A 20,178-nucleotide genomic window follows, 5' to 3' on the forward strand; every position below is an offset into this window, starting at 1 on the left:
TGGGAATTGAAGCCAGGCTGTTGGATTTGTGTTGTATTACAGGCCAGCGTGTGAACCAGTTTGTAGGAGGCAGGTAATGAGAGCGCGTGGATCAGCAGTGGACGAAGTTGAACACAGATGGTAGGACACAACGAAATGGCTGTTTTACAGCAGCAGCGGATTACTTTACAGATAGATATTCAAACATGAAAACAACAATTACTAATATCTGAATCATCTCCACAGAGGTAGCAGAATGATCTAAAGAAGAATTCAAATTGACAACAAATCAAAATTTCACATAAGAACATTCTATCTAATACCAATGAAACAGAGGGCGACGCCGTCCAATCCTCGGTAGTATAGTGGTTAGTATCCCCGCCTGTCAGCGGGAGACCGGGGTTCAATTCCCCGCCGGGGAGTCGGTGGCATTTTGAGGGGTCAGCTCCATTTCTCAACCCCGGAGTGCCGTATTCAAGTCCCGTTTGCTCCAAAGGTGTGCATTCACATGTCCGAGCAGTCTGCTCTTGTAAACAATCTGACCAACAAACAAAACCGAAAATTGTCTCAATTCTGCTCTCCCTGGCAAACTTACACTTTCATCTATCCAGGCACCCATTCGAGACTTCCAGCTTTTTGACGACAAATGAAAAATGCCGTCCTGAAGAATGGCGTCCTGAAGAAACGTTGACTGCGTTCTTCCCCCACTCTCACCCCCACTCCAGATGCTGACTTTCTCCAGCAATTTCTGTTTCCCATTCTGATTTTCTTGTTACTTCGTCCCGTCAGTGGGCTTATAACTCCCGCGCAAACGGAGTGCAAATGAAAACCTTTAAGCAACCGGTAGCGACAAATGAATGTGAGGTTTTTTTACACCCTCCCTCACATCAAAAAGGGGTCAGTCCCCCTCAGAGATTGGACCCGATCCTGCGATTAAGGTGATGCAACACCATCCCCTGCTGCTGGCAGACTGTACTACACCCACAGTGGAAAGTCAAAGTCATCTGAGAAGCATTTTTGTCTGCTCTTCTCGATAGAAGGACAAAGCCCAGTGGCTGGGTTAACATGTAGGTCAACACAGAGGCAAGGTTGAGAAAGCAGAACCTTCACTGTGGTCTGCTGCACGTGCAGGAACTGAACCTACACTGTTGGCATCATAGAATCACCACAGTGTGGAAGCAGGCCATTCAGACGGACAAGTCCACACCGACCCTTCTGAAGAGAAACCCATGCAGATCCACGTTCAGTCATGATGATATTGAATGGTGGTGCTGTCTTGAAGGGCTGAATGGCACAAGTGAGGACTGCAGTTGCTGGAAATCAGAGTCTCGATTAGAGTGGTGCTGGAAAAGCAACGCAAGTCAGACAGCATCCTGATTTTCCTGCTCCTCGGATTCTGCCTGAATTGAAGGGCTGAATGGCCTACCCCTGCACTTATTTTCTATGTTTCGATGTTAAATGCATGGCTCAGAGATTGACGTGAGTTGGAAGTAACCCTGCGATTAACTGTTCATCCTCATGATTTTATAAACATCAAGAAATTGTTGGCAAAGTGTTTCGACGTTGACAGTGGAGCTGATGCAGCATACAGTAAAGTCACCACCGTCCTCCAGGAGCACTGCTCTCTGATGAGGGAGCGATCGATGGGTGGTAGTTGAACCTGAGGGGATGAGCTTGAAAAGGGGAATCTTTCATGCTGAGTCCATTTGGCTGTGGGAATTGAAGCCAGGCTGTTGGATTTGTGTTGTATTACAGGCCAGCGTGTGAACCAGTTTGTAGGAGGCAGGTAATGAGAGCGCGTGGATCAGCAGTGGACGAAGTTGAACACAGATGGTAGGACACAACGAAATGGCTGTTTTACAGCAGCAGCGGATTACTTTACAGATAGATATTCAAACATGAAAACAACAATAACTAATATCTGAATCATCTCCACAGAGGTAGCAGAATGATCTAAAGAAGAATTCAAATTGACAACAAATCAAAATTTCACATAAGAACATTCTATCTAATACCAATGAAACAGAGGGCGACGCCGTCCAATCCTCGGTAGTATAGTGGTTAGTATCCTCGCCTGTCACGCGGGAGACCGGGGTTCAATTCCCCGCCGGGGAGTCGGTGGCATTTTGAGGGGTCAGCTCCATTTCTCAACCCCGGAGTGCCGTATTCAAGTCCCGTTTGCTCCAAAGGTGTGCATTCACATGTCCGAGCAGTCTGCTCTTGTAAACAATCTGACCAACAAACAAAACCGAAAATTGTCTCAATTCTGCTCTCCCTGGCAAACTTACACTTTCATCTATCCAGGCACCCATTCGAGACTTCCTGCTTTTTGACGACAAATGAAAAATGCCGTCCTGAAGAATGGCGTCCTGAAGAAACGTTGACTGCGTTCTTCCCCCACTCTCACCCCCACTCCAGATGCTGACTTTCTCCAGCAATTTCTGTTTCCCATTCTGATTTTCTTGTTACTTCGTCCCGTCAGTGGGCTTATAACTCCCGCGCAAACGGAGTGCAAATGAAAACCTTTAAGCAACCGGTAGCGACAAATGAATGTGAGGTTTTTTTACACCCTCCCTCACATCAAAAAGGGGTCAGTCCCCCTCAGAGATTGGACCCGATCCTGCGATTAAGGTGATGCAACACCATCCCCTGCTGCTGGCAGACTGTACTACACCCACAGTGGAAAGTCAAAGTCATCTGAGAAGCATTTTTGTCTGCTCTTCTCGATAGAAGGACAAAGCCCAGTGGCTGGGTTAACATGTAGGTCAACACAGAGGCAAGGTTGAGAAAGCAGAACCTTCACTGTGGTCTGCTGCACGTGCAGGAACTGAACCTACACTGTTGGCATCATAGAATCACCACAGTGTGGAAGCAGGCCATTCAGACGGACAAGTCCACACCGACCCTTCTGAAGAGAAACCCATGCAGATCCACGTTCAGTCATGATGATATTGAATGGTGGTGCTGTCTTGAAGGGCTGAATGGCACAAGTGAGGACTGCAGTTGCTGGAAATCAGAGTCTCGATTAGAGTGGTGCTGGAAAAGCAACGCAAGTCAGACAGCATCCTGATTTTCCTGCTCCTCGGATTCTGCCTGAATTGAAGGGCTGAATGGCCTACCCCTGCACTTATTTTCTATGTTTCGATGTTAAATGCATGGCTCAGAGATTGACGTGAGTTGGAAGTAACCCTGCGATTAACTGTTCATCCTCATGATTTTATAAACATCAAGAAATTGTTGGCAAAGTGTTTCGACGTTGACAGTGGAGCTGATGCAGCATACAGTAAAGTCACCACCGTCTTCGAGGAGCACTGCTCTCTGATGAGGGAGCGATCGATGGGTGGTAGTTGAACCTGAGGGGATGAGCTTGAAAAGGGGAATCTTTCATGCTGAGTCCATTTGGCTGTGGGAATTGAAGCCAGGCTGTTGGATTTGTGTTGTATTACAGGCCAGCGTGTGAACCAGTTTGTAGGAGGCAGGTAATGAGAGCGCGTGGATCAGCAGTGGACGAAGTTGAACACAGATGGTAGGACACAACGAAATGGCTGTTTTACAGCAGCAGCGGATTACTTTACAGATAGATATTCAAACATGAAAACAACAATAACTAATATCTGAATCATCTCCACAGAGGTAGCAGAATGATCTAAAGAAGAATTCAAATTGACAACAAATCAAAATTTCACATAAGAACATTCTATCTAATACCAATGAAACAGAGGGCGACGCCGTCCAATCCTCGGTAGTATAGTGGTTAGTATCCCCGCCTGTCACGTGGGAGACCGGGGTTCAATTCCCCGCCGGGGAGTCGGTGGCATTTTGAGGGGTCAGCTCCATTTCTCAACCCCGGAGTGCCGTATTCAAGTCCCGTTTGCTCCAAAGGTGTGCATTCACATGTCCGAGCAGTCTGCTCTTGTAAACAATCTGACCAACAAACAAAACCGAAAATTGTCTCAATTCTGCTCTCCCTGGCAAACTTACACTTTCATCTATCCAGGCACCCATTCGAGACTTCCTGCTTTTTGACGACAAATGAAAAATGCCGTCCTGAAGAATGGCGTCCTGAAGAAACGTTGACTGCGTTCTTCCCCCACTCTCACCCCCACTCCAGATGCTGACTTTCTCCAGCAATTTCTGTTTCCCATTCTGATTTTCTTGTTACTTCGTCCCGTCAGTGGGCTTATAACTCCCGCGCAAACGGAGTGCAAATGAAAACCTTTAAGCAACCGGTAGCGACAAATGAATGTGAGGTTTTTTTACACCCTCCCTCACATCAAAAAGGGGTCAGTCCCCCTCAGAGATTGGACCCGATCCTGCGATTAAGGTGATGCAACACCATCCCCTGCTGCTGGCAGACTGTACTACACCCACAGTGGAAAGTCAAAGTCATCTGAGAAGCATTTTTGTCTGCTCTTCTCGATAGAAGGACAAAGCCCAGTGGCTGGGTTAACATGTAGGTCAACACAGAGGCAAGGTTGAGAAAGCAGAACCTTCACTGTGGTCTGCTGCACGTGCAGGAACTGAACCTACACTGTTGGCATCATAGAATCACCACAGTGTGGAAGCAGGCCATTCAGACGGACAAGTCCACACCGACCCTTCTGAAGAGAAACCCATGCAGATCCACGTTCAGTCATGATGATATTGAATGGTGGTGCTGTCTTGAAGGGCTGAATGGCACAAGTGAGGACTGCAGTTGCTGGAAATCAGAGTCTCGATTAGAGTGGTGCTGGAAAAGCAACGCAAGTCAGACAGCATCCTGATTTTCCTGCTCCTCGGATTCTGCCTGAATTGAAGGGCTGAATGGCCTACCCCTGCACTTATTTTCTATGTTTCGATGTTAAATGCATGGCTCAGAGATTGACGTGAGTTGGAAGTAACCCTGCGATTAACTGTTCATCCTCATGATTTTATAAACATCAAGAAATTGTTGGCAAAGTGTTTCGACGTTGACAGTGGAGCTGATGCAGCATACAGTAAAGTCACCACCGTCCTCGAGGAGCACTGCTCTCTGATGAGGGAGCGATCGATGGGTGGTAGTTGAACCTGAGGGGATGAGCTTGAAAAGGGGAATCTTTCATGCTGAGTCCATTTGGCTGTGGGAATTGAAGCCAGGCTGTTGGATTTGTGTTGTATTACAGGCCAGCGTGTGAACCAGTTTGTAGGAGGCAGGTAATGAGAGCGCGTGGATCAGCAGTGGACGAAGTTGAACACAGATGGTAGGACACAACGAAATGGCTGTTTTACAGCAGCAGCGGATTACTTTACAGATAGATATTCAAACATGAAAACAACAATAACTAATATCTGAATCATCTCCACAGAGGTAGCAGAATGATCTAAAGAAGAATTCAAATTGACAACAAATCAAAATTTCACATAAGAACATTCTATCTAATACCAATGAAACAGAGGGCGACGCCGTCCAATCCTCGGTAGTATAGTGGTTAGTATCCCCGCCTGTCACGCGGGAGACCGGGGTTCAATTCCCCGCCGGGGAGTCGGTGGCATTTTGAGGGGTCAGCTCCATTTCTCAACCCCGGAGTGCCGTATTCAAGTCCCGTTTGCTCCAAAGGTGTGCATTCACATGTCCGAGCAGTCTGCTCTTGTAAACAATCTGACCAACAAACAAAACCGAAAATTGTCTCAATTCTGCTCTCCCTGGCAAACTTACACTTTCATCTATCCAGGCACCCATTCGAGACTTCCTGCTTTTTGACGACAAATGAAAAATGCCGTCCTGAAGAATGGCGTCCTGAAGAAACGTTGACTGCGTTCTTCCCCCACTCTCACCCCCACTCCAGATGCTGACTTTCTCCAGCAATTTCTGTTTCCCATTCTGATTTTCTTGTTACTTCGTCCCGTCAGTGGGCTTATAACTCCCGCGCAAACGGAGTGCAAATGAAAACCTTTAAGCAACCGGTAGCGACAAATGAATGTGAGGTTTTTTTACACCCTCCCTCACATCAAAAAGGGGTCAGTCCCCCTCAGAGATTGGACCCGATCCTGCGATTAAGGTGATGCAACACCATCCCCTGCTGCTGGCAGACTGTACTACACCCACAGTGGAAAGTCAAAGTCATCTGAGAAGCATTTTTGTCTGCTCTTCTCGATAGAAGGACAAAGCCCAGTGGCTGGGTTAACATGTAGGTCAACACAGAGGCAAGGTTGAGAAAGCAGAACCTTCACTGTGGTCTGCTGCACGTGCAGGAACTGAACCTACACTGTTGGCATCATAGAATCACCACAGTGTGGAAGCAGGCCATTCAGACGGACAAGTCCACACCGACCCTTCTGAAGAGAAACCCATGCAGATCCACGTTCAGTCATGATGATATTGAATGGTGGTGCTGTCTTGAAGGGCTGAATGGCACAAGTGAGGACTGCAGTTGCTGGAAATCAGAGTCTCGATTAGAGTGGTGCTGGAAAAGCAACGCAAGTCAGACAGCATCCTGATTTTCCTGCTCCTCGGATTCTGCCTGAATTGAAGGGCTGAATGGCCTACCCCTGCACTTATTTTCTATGTTTCGATGTTAAATGCATGGCTCAGAGATTAACGTGAGTTGGAAGTAACCCTGCGATTAACTGTTCATCCTCATGATTTTATAAACATCAAGAAATTGTTGGCAAAGTGTTTCGACGTTGACAGTGGAGCTGATGCAGCATACAGTAAAGTCACCACCGTCCTCGAGGAGCACTGCTCTCTGATGAGGGAGCGATCGATGGGTGGTAGTTGAACCTGAGGGGATGAGCTTGAAAAGGGGAATCTTTCATGCTGAGTCCATTTGGCTGTGGGAATTGAAGCCAGGCTGTTGGATTTGTGTTGTATTACAGGCCAGCGTGTGAACCAGTTTGTAGGAGGCAGGTAATGAGAGCGCGTGGATCAGCAGTGGACGAAGTTGAACACAGATGGTAGGACACAACGAAATGGCTGTTTTACAGCAGCAGCGGATTACTTTACAGATAGATATTCAAACATGAAAACAACAATAACTAATATCTGAATCATCTCCACAGAGGTAGCAGAATGATCTAAAGAAGAATTCAAATTGACAACAAATCAAAATTTCACATAAGAACATTCTATCTAATACCAATGAAACAGAGGGCGACGCCGTCCAATCCTCGGTAGTATAGTGGTTAGTATCCCTGCCTGTCACGCGGGAGACCGGGGTTCAATTCCCCGCCGGGGAGTCGGTGGCATTTTGAGGGGTCAGCTCCATTTCTCAACCCCGGAGTGCCGTATTCAAGTCCCGTTTGCTCCAAAGGTGTGCATTCACATGTCCGAGCAGTCTGCTCTTGTAAACAATCTGACCAACAAACAAAACCGAAATTTGTCTCAATTCTGCTCTCCCTGGCAAACTTACACTTTCATCTATCCAGGCACCCATTCGAGACTTCCTGCTTTTTGACGACAAATGAAAAATGCCGTCCTGAAGAATGGCGTCCTGAAGAAACGTTGACTGCGTTCTTCCCCCACTCTCACCCCCACTCCAGATGCTGACTTTCTCCAGCAATTTCTGTTTCCCATTCTGATTTTCTTGTTACTTCGTCCCGTCAGTGGGCTTATAACTCCCGCGCAAACGGAGTGCAAATGAAAACCTTTAAGCAACCGGTAGCGACAAATGAATGTGAGGTTTTTTTACACCCTCCCTCACATCAAAAAGGGGTCAGTCCCCCTCAGAGATTGGACCCGATCCTGCGATTAAGGTGATGCAACACCATCCCCTGCTGCTGGCAGACTGTACTACACCCACAGTGGAAAGTCAAAGTCATCTGAGAAGCATTTTTGTCTGCTCTTCTCGATAGAAGGACAAAGCCCAGTGGCTGGGTTAACATGTAGGTCAACACAGAGGCAAGGTTGAGAAAGCAGAACCTTCACTGTGGTCTGCTGCACGTGCAGGAACTGAACCTACACTGTTGGCATCATAGAATCACCACAGTGTGGAAGCAGGCCATTCAGACGGACAAGTCCACACCGACCCTTCTGAAGAGAAACCCATGCAGATCCACGTTCAGTCATGATGATATTGAATGGTGGTGCTGTCTTGAAGGGCTGAATGGCACAAGTGAGGACTGCAGTTGCTGGAAATCAGAGTCTCGATTAGAGTGGTGCTGGAAAAGCAACGCAAGTCAGACAGCATCCTGATTTTCCTGCTCCTCGGATTCTGCCTGAATTGAAGGGCTGAATGGCCTACCCCTGCACTTATTTTCTATGTTTCGATGTTAAATGCATGGCTCAGAGATTGACGTGAGTTGGAAGTAACCCTGCGATTAACTGTTCATCCTCATGATTTTATAAACATCAAGAAATTGTTGGCAAAGTGTTTCGACGTTGACAGTGGAGCTGATGCAGCATACAGTAAAGTCACCACCGTCCTCCAGGAGCACTGCTCTCTGATGAGGGAGCGATCGATGGGTGGTAGTTGAACCTGAGGGGATGAGCTTGAAAAGGGGAATCTTTCATGCTGAGTCCATTTGGCTGTGGGAATTGAAGCCAGGCTGTTGGATTTGTGTTGTATTACAGGCCAGCGTGTGAACCAGTTTGTAGGAGGCAGGTAATGAGAGCGCGTGGATCAGCAGTGGACGAAGTTGAACACAGATGGTAGGACACAACGAAATGGCTGTTTTACAGCAGCAGCGGATTACTTTACAGATAGATATTCAAACATGAAAACAACAATAACTAATATCTGAATCATCTCCACAGAGGTAGCAGAATGATCTAAAGAAGAATTCAAATTGACAACAAATCAAAATTTCACATAAGAACATTCTATCTAATACCAATGAAACAGAGGGCGACGCCGTCCAATCCTCGGTAGTATAGTGGTTAGTATCCCCGCCTGTCACGCGGGAGACCGGGGTTCAATTCCCCGCCGGGGAGTCGGTGGCATTTTGAGGGGTCAGCTCCATTTCTCAACCCCGGAGTGCCGTATTCAAGTCCCGTTTGCTCCAAAGGTGTGCATTCACATGTCCGAGCAGTCTGCTCTTGTAAACAATCTGACCAACAAACAAAACCGAAAATTGTCTCAATTCTGCTCTCCCTGGCAAACTTACACTTTCATCTATCCAGGCACCCATTCGAGACTTCCTGCTTTTTGACGACAAATGAAAAATGCCGTCCTGAAGAATGGCGTCCTGAAGAAACGTTGACTGCGTTCTTCCCCCACTCTCACCCCCACTCCAGATGCTGACTTTCTCCAGCAATTTCTGTTTCCCATTCTGATTTTCTTGTTACTTCGTCCCGTCAGTGGGCTTATAACTCCCGCGCAAACGGAGTGCAAATGAAAACCTTTAAGCAACCGGTAGCGACAAATGAATGTGAGGTTTTTTTACACCCTCCCTCACATCAAAAAGGGGTCAGTCCCCCTCAGAGATTGGACCCGATCCTGCGATTAAGGTGATGCAACACCATCCCCTGCTGCTGGCAGACTGTACTACACCCACAGTGGAAAGTCAAAGTCATCTGAGAAGCATTTTTGTCTGCTCTTCTCGATAGAAGGACAAAGCCCAGTGGCTGGGTTAACATGTAGGTCAACACAGAGGCAAGGTTGAGAAAGCAGAACCTTCACTGTGGTCTGCTGCACGTGCAGGAACTGAACCTACACTGTTGGCATCATAGAATCACCACAGTGTGGAAGCAGGCCATTCAGACGGACAAGTCCACACCGACCCTTCTGAAGAGAAACCCATGCAGATCCACGTTCAGTCATGATGATATTGAATGGTGGTGCTGTCTTGAAGGGCTGAATGGCACAAGTGAGGACTGCAGTTGCTGGAAATCAGAGTCTCGATTAGAGTGGTGCTGGAAAAGCAACGCAAGTCAGACAGCATCCTGATTTTCCTGCTCCTCGGATTCTGCCTGAATTGAAGGGCTGAATGGCCTACCCCTGCACTTATTTTCTATGTTTCGATGTTAAATGCATGGCTCAGAGATTGACGTGAGTTGGAAGTAACCCTGCGATTAACTGTTCATCCTCATGATTTTATAAACATCAAGAAATTGTTGGCAAAGTGTTTCGACGTTGACAGTGGAGCTGATGCAGCATACAGTAAAGTCACCACCGTCCTCGAGGAGCACTGCTCTCTGATGAGGGAGCGATCGATGGGTGGTAGTTGAACCTGAGGGGATGAGCTTGAAAAGGGGAATCTTTCATGCTGAGTCCATTTGGCTGTGGGAATTGAAGCCAGGCTGTTGGATTTGTGTTGTATTACAGGCCAGCGTGTGAACCAGTTTGTAGGAGGCAGGTAATGAGAGCGCGTGGATCAGCAGTGGACGAAGTTGAACACAGATGGTAGGACACAACGAAATGGCTGTTTTACAGCAGCAGCGGATTACTTTACAGATAGATATTCAAACATGAAAACAACAATAACTAATATCTGAATCATCTCCACAGAGGTAGCAGAATGATCTAAAGAAGAATTCAAATTGACAACAAATCAAAATTTCACATAAGAACATTCTATCTAATACCAATGAAACAGAGGGCGACGCCGTCCAATCCTCGGTAGTATAGTGGTTAGTATCCCCGCCTGTCACGCGGGAGACCGGGGTTCAATTCCCCGCCGGGGAGTCGGTGGCATTTTGAGGGGTCAGCTCCATTTCTCAACCCCGGAGTGCCGTATTCAAGTCCCGTTTGCTCCAAAGGTGTGCATTCACATGTCCGAGCAGTCTGCTCTTGTAAACAATCTGACCAACAAACAAAACCGAAAATTGTCTCAATTCTGCTCTCCCTGGCAAACTTACACTTTCATCTATCCAGGCACCCATTCGAGACTTCCTGCTTTTTGACGACAAATGAAAAATGCCGTCCTGAAGAATGGCGTCCTGAAGAAACGTTGACTGCGTTCTTCCCCCACTCTCACCCCCACTCCAGATGCTGACTTTCTCCAGCAATTTCTGTTTCCCATTCTGATTTTCTTGTTACTTCGTCCCGTCAGTGGGCTTATAACTCCCGCGCAAACGGAGTGCAAATGAAAACCTTTAAGCAACCGGTAGCGACAAATGAATGTGAGGTTTTTTTACACCCTCCCTCACATCAAAAAGGGGTCAGTCCCCCTCAGAGATTGGACCCGATCCTGCGATTAAGGTGATGCAACACCATCCCCTGCTGCTGGCAGACTGTACTACACCCACAGTGGAAAGTCAAAGTCATCTGAGAAGCATTTTTGTCTGCTCTTCTCGATAGAAGGACAAAGCCCAGTGGCTGGGTTAACATGTAGGTCAACACAGAGGCAAGGTTGAGAAAGCAGAACCTTCACTGTGGTCTGCTGCACGTGCAGGAACTGAACCTACACTGTTGGCATCATAGAATCACCACAGTGTGGAAGCAGGCCATTCAGACGGACAAGTCCACACCGACCCTTCTGAAGAGAAACCCATGCAGATCCACGTTCAGTCATGATGATATTGAATGGTGGTGCTGTCTTGAAGGGCTGAATGGCACAAGTGAGGACTGCAGTTGCTGGAAATCAGAGTCTCGATTAGAGTGGTGCTGGAAAAGCAACGCAAGTCAGACAGCATCCTGATTTTCCTGCTCCTCGGATTCTGCCTGAATTGAAGGGCTGAATGGCCTACCCCTGCACTTATTTTCTATGTTTCGATGTTAAATGCATGGCTCAGAGATTGATGTGAGTTGGAAGTAACCCTGCGATTAACTGTTCATCCTCATGATTTTATAAACATCAAGAAATTGTTGGCAAAGTGTTTCGACGTTGACAGTGGAGCTGATGCAGCATACAGTAAAGTCACCACCGTCCTCCAGGAGCACTGCTCTCTGATGAGGGAGCGATCGATGGGTGGTAGTTGAACCTGAGGGGATGAGCTTGAAAAGGGGAATCTTTCATGCTGAGTCCATTTGGCTGTGGGAATTGAAGCCAGGCTGTTGGATTTGTGTTGTATTACAGGCCAGCGTGTGAACCAGTTTGTAGGAGGCAGGTAATGAGAGCGCGTGGATCAGCAGTGGACGAAGTTGAACACAGATGGTAGGACACAACGAAATGGCTGTTTTACAGCAGCAGCGGATTACTTTACAGATAGATATTCAAACATGAAAACAACAATAACTAATATCTGAATCATCTCCACAGAGGTAGCAGAATGATCTAAAGAAGAATTCAAATTGACAACAAATCAAAATTTCACATAAGAACATTCTATCTAATACCAATGAAACAGAGGGCGACGCCGTCCAATCCTCGGTAGTATAGTGGTTAGTATCCCCGCCTGTCACGCGGGAGACCGGGGTTCAATTCCCCGCCGGGGAGTCGGTGGCATTTTGAGGGGTCAGCTCCATTTCTCAACCCCGGAGTGCCGTATTCAAGTCCCGTTTGCTCCAAAGGTGTGCATTCACATGTCCGAGCAGTCTGCTCTTGTAAACAATCTGACCAACAAACAAAACCGAAAATTGTCTCAATTCTGCTCTCCCTGGCAAACTTACACTTTCATCTATCCAGGCACCCATTCGAGACTTCCTGCTTTTTGACGACAAATGAAAAATGCCGTCCTGAAGAATGGCGTCCTGAAGAAACGTTGACTGCGTTCTTCCCCCACTCTCACCCCCACTCCAGATGCTGACTTTCTCCAGCAATTTCTGTTTCCCATTCTGATTTTCTTGTTACTTCGTCCCGTCAGTGGGCTTATAACTCCCGCGCAAACGGAGTGCAAATGAAAACCTTTAAGCAACCGGTAGCGACAAATGAATGTGAGGTTTTTTTACACCCTCCCTCACATCAAAAAGGGGTCAGTCCCCCTCAGAGATTGGACCCGATCCTGCGATTAAGGTGATGCAACACCATCCCCTGCTGCTGGCAGACTGTACTACACCCACAGTGGAAAGTCAAAGTCATCTGAGAAGCATTTTTGTCTGCTCTTCTCGATAGAAGGACAAAGCCCAGTGGCTGGGTTAACATGTAGGTCAACACAGAGGCAAGGTTGAGAAAGCAGAACCTTCACTGTGGTCTGCTGCACGTGCAGGAACTGAACCTACACTGTTGGCATCATAGAATCACCACAGTGTGGAAGCAGGCCATTCAGACGGACAAGTCCACACCGACCCTTCTGAAGAGAAACCCATGCAGATCCACGTTCAGTCATGATGATATTGAATGGTGGTGCTGTCTTGAAGGGCTGAATGGCACAAGTGAGGACTGCAGTTGCTGGAAATCAGAGTCTCGATTAGAGTGGTGCTGGAAAAGCAACGCAAGTCAGACAGCATCCTGATTTTCCTGCTCCTCGGATTCTGCCTGAATTGAAGGGCTGAATGGCCTACCCCTGCACTTATTTTCTATGTTTCGATGTTAAATGCATGGCTCAGAGATTGACGTGAGTTGGAAGTAACCCTGCGATTAACTGTTCATCCTCATGATTTTATAAACATCAAGAAATTGTTGGCAAAGTGTTTCGACGTTGACAGTGGAGCTGATGCAGCATACAGTAAAGTCACCACCGTCCTCCAGGAGCACTGCTCTCTGATGAGGGAGCGATCGATGGGTGGTAGTTGAACCTGAGGGGATGAGCTTGAAAAGGGGAATCTTTCATGCTGAGTCCATTTGGCTGTGGGAATTGAAGCCAGGCTGTTGGATTTGTGTTGTATTACAGGCCAGCGTGTGAACCAGTTTGTAGGAGGCAGGTAATGAGAGCGCGTGGATCAGCAGTGGACGAAGTTGAACACAGATGGTAGGACACAACGAAATGGCTGTTTTACAGCAGCAGCGGATTACTTTACAGATAGATATTCAAACATGAAAACAACAATAACTAATATCTGAATCATCTCCACAGAGGTAGCAGAATGATCTAAAGAAGAATTCAAATTGACAACAAATCAAAATTTCACATAAGAACATTCTATCTAATACCAATGAAACAGAGGGCGACGCCGTCCAATCCTCGGTAGTATAGTGGTTAGTATCCCCGCCTGTCACGCGGGAGACCGGGGTTCAATTCCCCGCCGGGGAGTCGGTGGCATTTTGAGGGGTCAGCTCCATTTCTCAACCCCGGAGTGCCGTATTCAAGTCCCGTTTGCTCCAAAGGTGTGCATTCACATGTCCGAGCAGTCTGCTCTTGTAAACAATCTGACCAACAAACAAAACCGAAAATTGTCTCAATTCTGCTCTCCCTGGCAAACTTACACTTTCATCTATCCAGGCACCCATTCGAGACTTCCTGCTTTTTGACGACAAATGAAAAATGCCGTCCTGAAGAATGGCGTCCTGAAGAAACATTGACTGCGTTCTTCCCCCACTCTCACCCCCACTCCAGATGCTGACTTTCTCCAGCAATTTCTGTTTCCCATTCTGATTTTCTTGTTACTTCGTCCCGTCAGTGGGCTTATAACTCCCGCGCAAACGGAGTGCAAATGAAAACCTTTAAGCAACCGGTAGCGACAAATGAATGTGAGGTTTTTTTACACCCTCCCTCACATCAAAAAGGGGTCAGTCCCCCTCAGAGATTGGACCCGATCCTGCGATTAAGGTGATGCAACACCATCCCCTGCTGCTGGCAGACTGTACTACACCCACAGTGGAAAGTCAAAGTCATCTGAGAAGCATTTTTGTCTGCTCTTCTCGATAGAAGGACAAAGCCCAGTGGCTGGGTTAACATGTAGGTCAACACAGAGGCAAGGTTGAGAAAGCAGAACCTTCACTGTGGTCTGCTGCACGTGCAGGAACTGAACCTACACTGTTGGCATCATAGAATCACCACAGTGTGGAAGCAGGCCATTCAGACGGACAAGTCCACACCGACCCTTCTGAAGAGAAACCCATGCAGATCCACGTTCAGTCATGATGATATTGAATGGTGGTGCTGTCTTGAAGGGCTGAATGGCACAAGTGAGGACTGCAGTTGCTGGAAATCAGAGTCTCGATTAGAGTGGTGCTGGAAAAGCAACGCAAGTCAGACAGCATCCTGATTTTCCTGCTCCTCGGATTCTGCCTGAATTGAAGGGCTGAATGGCCTACCCCTGCACTTATTTTCTATGTTTCGATGTTAAATGCATGGCTCAGAGATTGACGTGAGTTGGAAGTAACCCTGCGATTAACTGTTCATCCTCATGATTTTATAAACATCAAGAAATTGTTGGCAAAGTGTTTCGACGTTGACAGTGGAGCTGATGCAGCATACAGTAAAGTCACCACCGTCCTCCAGGAGCACTGCTCTCTGATGAGGGAGCGATCGATGGGTGGTAGTTGAACCTGAGGGGATGAGCTTGAAAAGGGGAATCTTTCATGCTGAGTCCATTTGGCTGTGGGAATTGAAGCCAGGCTGTTGGATTTGTGTTGTATTACAGGCCAGCGTGTGAACCAGTTTGTAGGAGGCAGGTAATGAGAGCGCGTGGATCAGCAGTGGACGAAGTTGAACACAGATGGTAGGACACAACGAAATGGCTGTTTTACAGCAGCAGCGGATTACTTTACAGATAGATATTCAAACATGAAAACAACAATAACTAATATCTGAATCATCTCCACAGAGGTAGCAGAATGATCTAAAGAAGAATTCAAATTGACAACAAATCAAAATTTCACATAAGAACATTCTATCTAATACCAATGAAACAGAGGGCGACGCCGTCCAATCCTCGGTAGTATAGTGGTTAGTATCCCCGCCTGTCACGCGGGAGACCGGGGTTCAATTCCCCGCCGGGGAGTCGGTGGCATTTTGAGGGGTCAGCTCCATTTCTCAACCCCGGAGTGCCGTATTCAAGTCCCGTTTGCTCCAAAGGTGTGCATTCACATGTCCGAGCAGTCTGCTCTTGTAAACAATCTGACCAACAAACAAAACCGAAAATTGTCTCAATTCTGCTCTCCCTGGCAAACTTACACTTTCATCTATCCAGGCACCCATTCGAGACTTCCTGCTTTTTGACGACAAATGAAAAATGCCGTCCTGAAGAATGGCGTCCTGAAGAAACGTTGACTGCGTTCTTCCCCCACTCTCACCCCCACTCCAGATGCTGACTTTCTCCAGCAATTTCTGTTTCCCATTCTGATTTTCTTGTTACTTCGTCCCGTCAGTGGGCTTATAACTCCCGCGCAAACGGAGTGCAAATGAAAACCTTTAAGCAACCGGTAGCGACAAATGAATGTGAGGTTTTTTTACACCCTCCCTCACATCAAAAAGGGGTCAGTCCCCCTCAGAGATTGGACCCGATCCTGCGATTAAGGTGATGCAACACCATCCCCTGCTGCTGGCAGACTGTACTACACCCACAGTGGAAAGTCAAAGTCATCTGAGAAGCATTTTTGTCTGCTCTTCTCGATAGAAGGACAAAGCCCAGTGGCTGGGTTAACATGTAGGTCAACACAGAGGCAAGGTTGAGAAAGCAGAACCTTCACTGTGGTCTGCTGCACGTGCAGGAACTGAACCTACACTGTTGGCATCATAGAATCACCACAGTGTGGAAGCAGGCCATTCAGACGGACAAGTCCACACCGACCCTTCTGAAGAGAAACCCATGCAGATCCACGTTCAGTCATGATGATATTGAATGGTGGTGCTGTCTTGAAGGGCTGAATGGCACAAGTGAGGACTGCAGTTGCTGGAAATCAGAGTCTCGATTAGAGTGGTGCTGGAAAAGCAACGCAAGTCAGACAGCATCCTGATTTTCCTGCTCCTCGGATTCTGCCTGAATTGAAGGGCTGAATGGCCTACCCCTGCACTTATTTTCTATGTTTCGATGTTAAATGCATGGCTCAGAGATTGACGTGAGTTGGAAGTAACCCTGCGATTAACTGTTCATCCTCATGATTTTATAAACATCAAGAAATTGTTGGCAAAGTGTTTCGACGTTGACAGTGGAGCTGATGCAGCATACAGTAAAGTCACCACCGTCCTCCAGGAGCACTGCTCTCTGATGAGGGAGCGATCGATGGGTGGTAGTTGAACCTGAGGGGATGAGCTTGAAAAGGGGAATCTTTCATGCTGAGTCCATTTGGCTGTGGGAATTGAAGCCAGGCTGTTGGATTTGTGTTGTATTACAGGCCAGCGTGTGAACCAGTTTGTAGGAGGCAGGTAATGAGAGCGCGTGGATCAGCAGTGGACGAAGTTGAACACAGATGGTAGGACACAACGAAATGGCTGTTTTACAGCAGCAGCGGATTACTTTACAGATAGATATTCAAACATGAAAACAACAATAACTAATATCTGAATCATCTCCACAGAGGTAGCAGAATGATCTAAAGAAGAATTCAAATTGACAACAAATCAAAATTTCACATAAGAACATTCTATCTAATACCAATGAAACAGAGGGCGACGCCGTCCAATCCTCGGTAGTATAGTGGTTAGTATCCCCGCCTGTCACGCGGGAGACCGGGGTTCAATTCCCCGCCGGGGAGTCGGTGGCATTTTGAGGGGTCAGCTCCATTTCTCAACCCCGGAGTGCCGTATTCAAGTCCCGTTTGCTCCAAAGGTGTGCATTCACATGTCCGAGCAGTCTGCTCTTGTAAACAATCTGACCAACAAACAAAACCGAAAATTGTCTCAATTCTGCTCTCCCTGGCAAACTTACACTTTCATCTATCCAGGCACCCATTCGAGACTTCCTGCTTTTTGACGACAAATGAAAAATGCCGTCCTGAAGAATGGCGTCCTGAAGAAACGTTGACTGCGTTCTTCCCCCACTCTCACCCCCACTCCAGATGCTGACTTTCTCCAGCAATTTCTGTTTCCCATTCTGATTTTCTTGTTACTTCGTCCCGTCAGTGGGCTTATAACTCCCGCGCAAACGGAGTGCAAATGAAAACCTTTAAGCAACCGGTAGCGACAAATGAATGTGAGGTTTTTTTACACCCTCCCTCACATCAAAAAGGGGTCAGTCCCCCTCAGAGATTGGACCCGATCCTGCGATTAAGGTGATGCAACACCATCCCCTGCTGCTGGCAGACTGTACTACACCCACAGTGGAAAGTCAAAGTCATCTGAGAAGCATTTTTGTCTGCTCTTCTCGATAGAAGGACAAAGCCCAGTGGCTGGGTTAACATGTAGGTCAACACAGAGGCAAGGTTGAGAAAGCAGAACCTTCACTGTGGTCTGCTGCACGTGCAGGAACTGAACCTACACTGTTGGCATCATAGAATCACCACAGTGTGGAAGCAGGCCATTCAGACGGACAAGTCCACACCGACCCTTCTGAAGAGAAACCCATGCAGATCCACGTTCAGTCATGATGATATTGAATGGTGGTGCTGTCTTGAAGGGCTGAATGGCACAAGTGAGGACTGCAGTTGCTGGAAATCAGAGTCTCGATTAGAGTGGTGCTGGAAAAGCAACGCAAGTCAGACAGCATCCTGATTTTCCTGCTCCTCGGATTCTGCCTGAATTGAAGGGCTGAATGGCCTACCCCTGCACTTATTTTCTATGTTTCGATGTTAAATGCATGGCTCAGAGATTGACGTGAGTTGGAAGTAACCCTGCGATTAACTGTTCATCCTCATGATTTTATAAACATCAAGAAATTGTTGGCAAAGTGTTTCGACGTTGACAGTGGAGCTGATGCAGCATACAGTAAAGTCACCACCGTCCTCCAGGAGCACTGCTCTCTGATGAGGGAGCGATCGATGGGTGGTAGTTGAACCTGAGGGGATGAGCTTGAAAAGGGGAATCTTTCATGCTGAGTCCATTTGGCTGTGGGAATTGAAGCCAGGCTGTTGGATTTGTGTTGTATTACAGGCCAGCGTGTGAACCAGTTTGTAGGAGGCAGGTAATGAGAGCGCGTGGATCAGCAGTGGACGAAGTTGAACACAGATGGTAGGACACAACGAAATGGCTGTTTTACAGCAGCAGCGGATTACTTTACAGATAGATATTCAAACATGAAAACAACAATAACTAATATCTGAATCATCTCCACGGAGGTAGCAGAATGATCTAAAGAAGAATTCAAATTGACAACAAATCAAAATTTCACATAAGAACATTCTATCTAATACCAATGAAACAGAGGGTGACGCCGTCCAATCCTCGGTAGTATAGTGGTTAGTATCCCCGCCTGTCACGCGGGAGACCGGGGTTCAATTCCCCGCCGGGGAGTCGGTGGCATTTTGAGGGGTCAGCTCCATTTCTCAACCCCGGAGTGCCGTATTCAAGTCCCGTTTGCTCCAAAGGTGTGCATTCACATGTCCGAGCAGTCTGCTCTTGTAAACAATCTGACCAACAAACAAAACCGAAAATTGTCTCAATTCTGCTCTCCCTGGCAAACTTACACTTTCATCTATCCAGGCACCCATTCGAGACTTCCTGCTTTTTGACGACAAATGAAAAATGCCGTCCTGAAGAATGGCGTCCTGAAGAAACGTTAATGCGTTCTTCCCCCACTCTCACCCCCACTCCAGATGCTGACTTTCTCCAGCAATTTCTGTTTCCCATTCTGATTTTCTTGTTACTTCGTCCCGTCAGTGGGCTTATAACTCCCGCGCAAACGGAGTGCAAATGAAAACCTTTAAGCAACCGGTAGCGACAAATGAATGTGAGGTTTTTTTACACCCTCCCTCACATCAAAAAGGGGTCAGTCCCCCTCAGAGATTGGACCCGATCCTGCGATTAAGGTGATGCAACACCATCCCCTGCTGCTGGCAGACTGTACTACACCCACAGTGGAAAGTCAAAGTCATCTGAGAAGCATTTTTGTCTGCTCTTCTCGATAGAAGGACAAAGCCCAGTGGCTGGGTTAACATGTAGGTCAACACAGAGGCAAGGTTGAGAAAGCAGAACCTTCACTGTGGTCTGCTGCACGTGCAGGAACTGAACCTACACTGTTGGCATCATAGAATCACCACAGTGTGGAAGCAGGCCATTCAGACGGACAAGTCCACACCGACCCTTCTGAAGAGAAACCCATGCAGATCCACGTTCAGTCATGATGATATTGAATGGTGGTGCTGTCTTGAAGGGCTGAATGGCACAAGTGAGGACTGCAGTTGCTGGAAATCAGAGTCTCGATTAGAGTGGTGCTGGAAAAGCAACGCAAGTCAGACAGCATCCTGATTTTCCTGCTCCTCGGATTCTGCCTGAATTGAAGGGCTGAATGGCCTACCCCTGCACTTATTTTCTATGTTTCGATGTTAAATGCATGGCTCAGAGATTGACGTGAGTTGGAAGTAACCCTGCGATTAACTGTTCATCCTCATGATTTTATAAACATCAAGAAATTGTTGGCAAAGTGTTTCGACGTTGACAGTGGAGCT

General features: G+C 47.2%; 11 non-coding genes across 11 annotated transcripts; all 11 read left to right on the plus strand.

The window, feature by feature from the left end:
* The first annotated feature begins 2,022 nt into the window (after window positions 1-2,022).
* trnad-guc (transfer RNA aspartic acid (anticodon GUC)) lies at window positions 2,023-2,094 on the plus strand. Its single transcript has one exon. It is a non-coding gene; the product is annotated as a tRNA-Asp (tRNA).
* A 1,621-nt stretch (window positions 2,095-3,715) lies between these two features.
* Window positions 3,716-3,787, plus strand: trnad-guc (transfer RNA aspartic acid (anticodon GUC)). The gene has a single exon. It is a non-coding gene; the product is annotated as a tRNA-Asp (tRNA).
* A 1,621-nt stretch (window positions 3,788-5,408) lies between these two features.
* On the plus strand, window positions 5,409-5,480 carry trnad-guc (transfer RNA aspartic acid (anticodon GUC)). Its single transcript has one exon. It is a non-coding gene; the product is annotated as a tRNA-Asp (tRNA).
* Window positions 5,481-7,101: 1,621 nt separating this feature from the next.
* On the plus strand, window positions 7,102-7,173 carry trnad-guc (transfer RNA aspartic acid (anticodon GUC)). Its single transcript has one exon. It is a non-coding gene; the product is annotated as a tRNA-Asp (tRNA).
* A 1,621-nt stretch (window positions 7,174-8,794) lies between these two features.
* trnad-guc (transfer RNA aspartic acid (anticodon GUC)) lies at window positions 8,795-8,866 on the plus strand. The gene has a single exon. It is a non-coding gene; the product is annotated as a tRNA-Asp (tRNA).
* Window positions 8,867-10,487: 1,621 nt separating this feature from the next.
* Window positions 10,488-10,559, plus strand: trnad-guc (transfer RNA aspartic acid (anticodon GUC)). The gene has a single exon. It is a non-coding gene; the product is annotated as a tRNA-Asp (tRNA).
* Window positions 10,560-12,180: 1,621 nt separating this feature from the next.
* Window positions 12,181-12,252, plus strand: trnad-guc (transfer RNA aspartic acid (anticodon GUC)). Its single transcript has one exon. It is a non-coding gene; the product is annotated as a tRNA-Asp (tRNA).
* A 1,621-nt stretch (window positions 12,253-13,873) lies between these two features.
* On the plus strand, window positions 13,874-13,945 carry trnad-guc (transfer RNA aspartic acid (anticodon GUC)). Its single transcript has one exon. It is a non-coding gene; the product is annotated as a tRNA-Asp (tRNA).
* A 1,621-nt stretch (window positions 13,946-15,566) lies between these two features.
* On the plus strand, window positions 15,567-15,638 carry trnad-guc (transfer RNA aspartic acid (anticodon GUC)). Its single transcript has one exon. It is a non-coding gene; the product is annotated as a tRNA-Asp (tRNA).
* A 1,621-nt stretch (window positions 15,639-17,259) lies between these two features.
* trnad-guc (transfer RNA aspartic acid (anticodon GUC)) lies at window positions 17,260-17,331 on the plus strand. Its single transcript has one exon. It is a non-coding gene; the product is annotated as a tRNA-Asp (tRNA).
* Window positions 17,332-18,952: 1,621 nt separating this feature from the next.
* On the plus strand, window positions 18,953-19,024 carry trnad-guc (transfer RNA aspartic acid (anticodon GUC)). Its single transcript has one exon. It is a non-coding gene; the product is annotated as a tRNA-Asp (tRNA).
* The last annotated feature ends 1,154 nt before the right edge of the window (window positions 19,025-20,178 follow it).

The sequence above is a fragment of the Chiloscyllium plagiosum genome, unplaced genomic scaffold, assembly GCF_037043375.1.
Source record: "Chiloscyllium plagiosum isolate Xiang-an unplaced genomic scaffold, Cpla_swu_hap1 HiC_scaffold_35, whole genome shotgun sequence".
NCBI classification, from domain to species: domain Eukaryota; kingdom Metazoa; phylum Chordata; class Chondrichthyes; order Orectolobiformes; family Hemiscylliidae; genus Chiloscyllium; species Chiloscyllium plagiosum.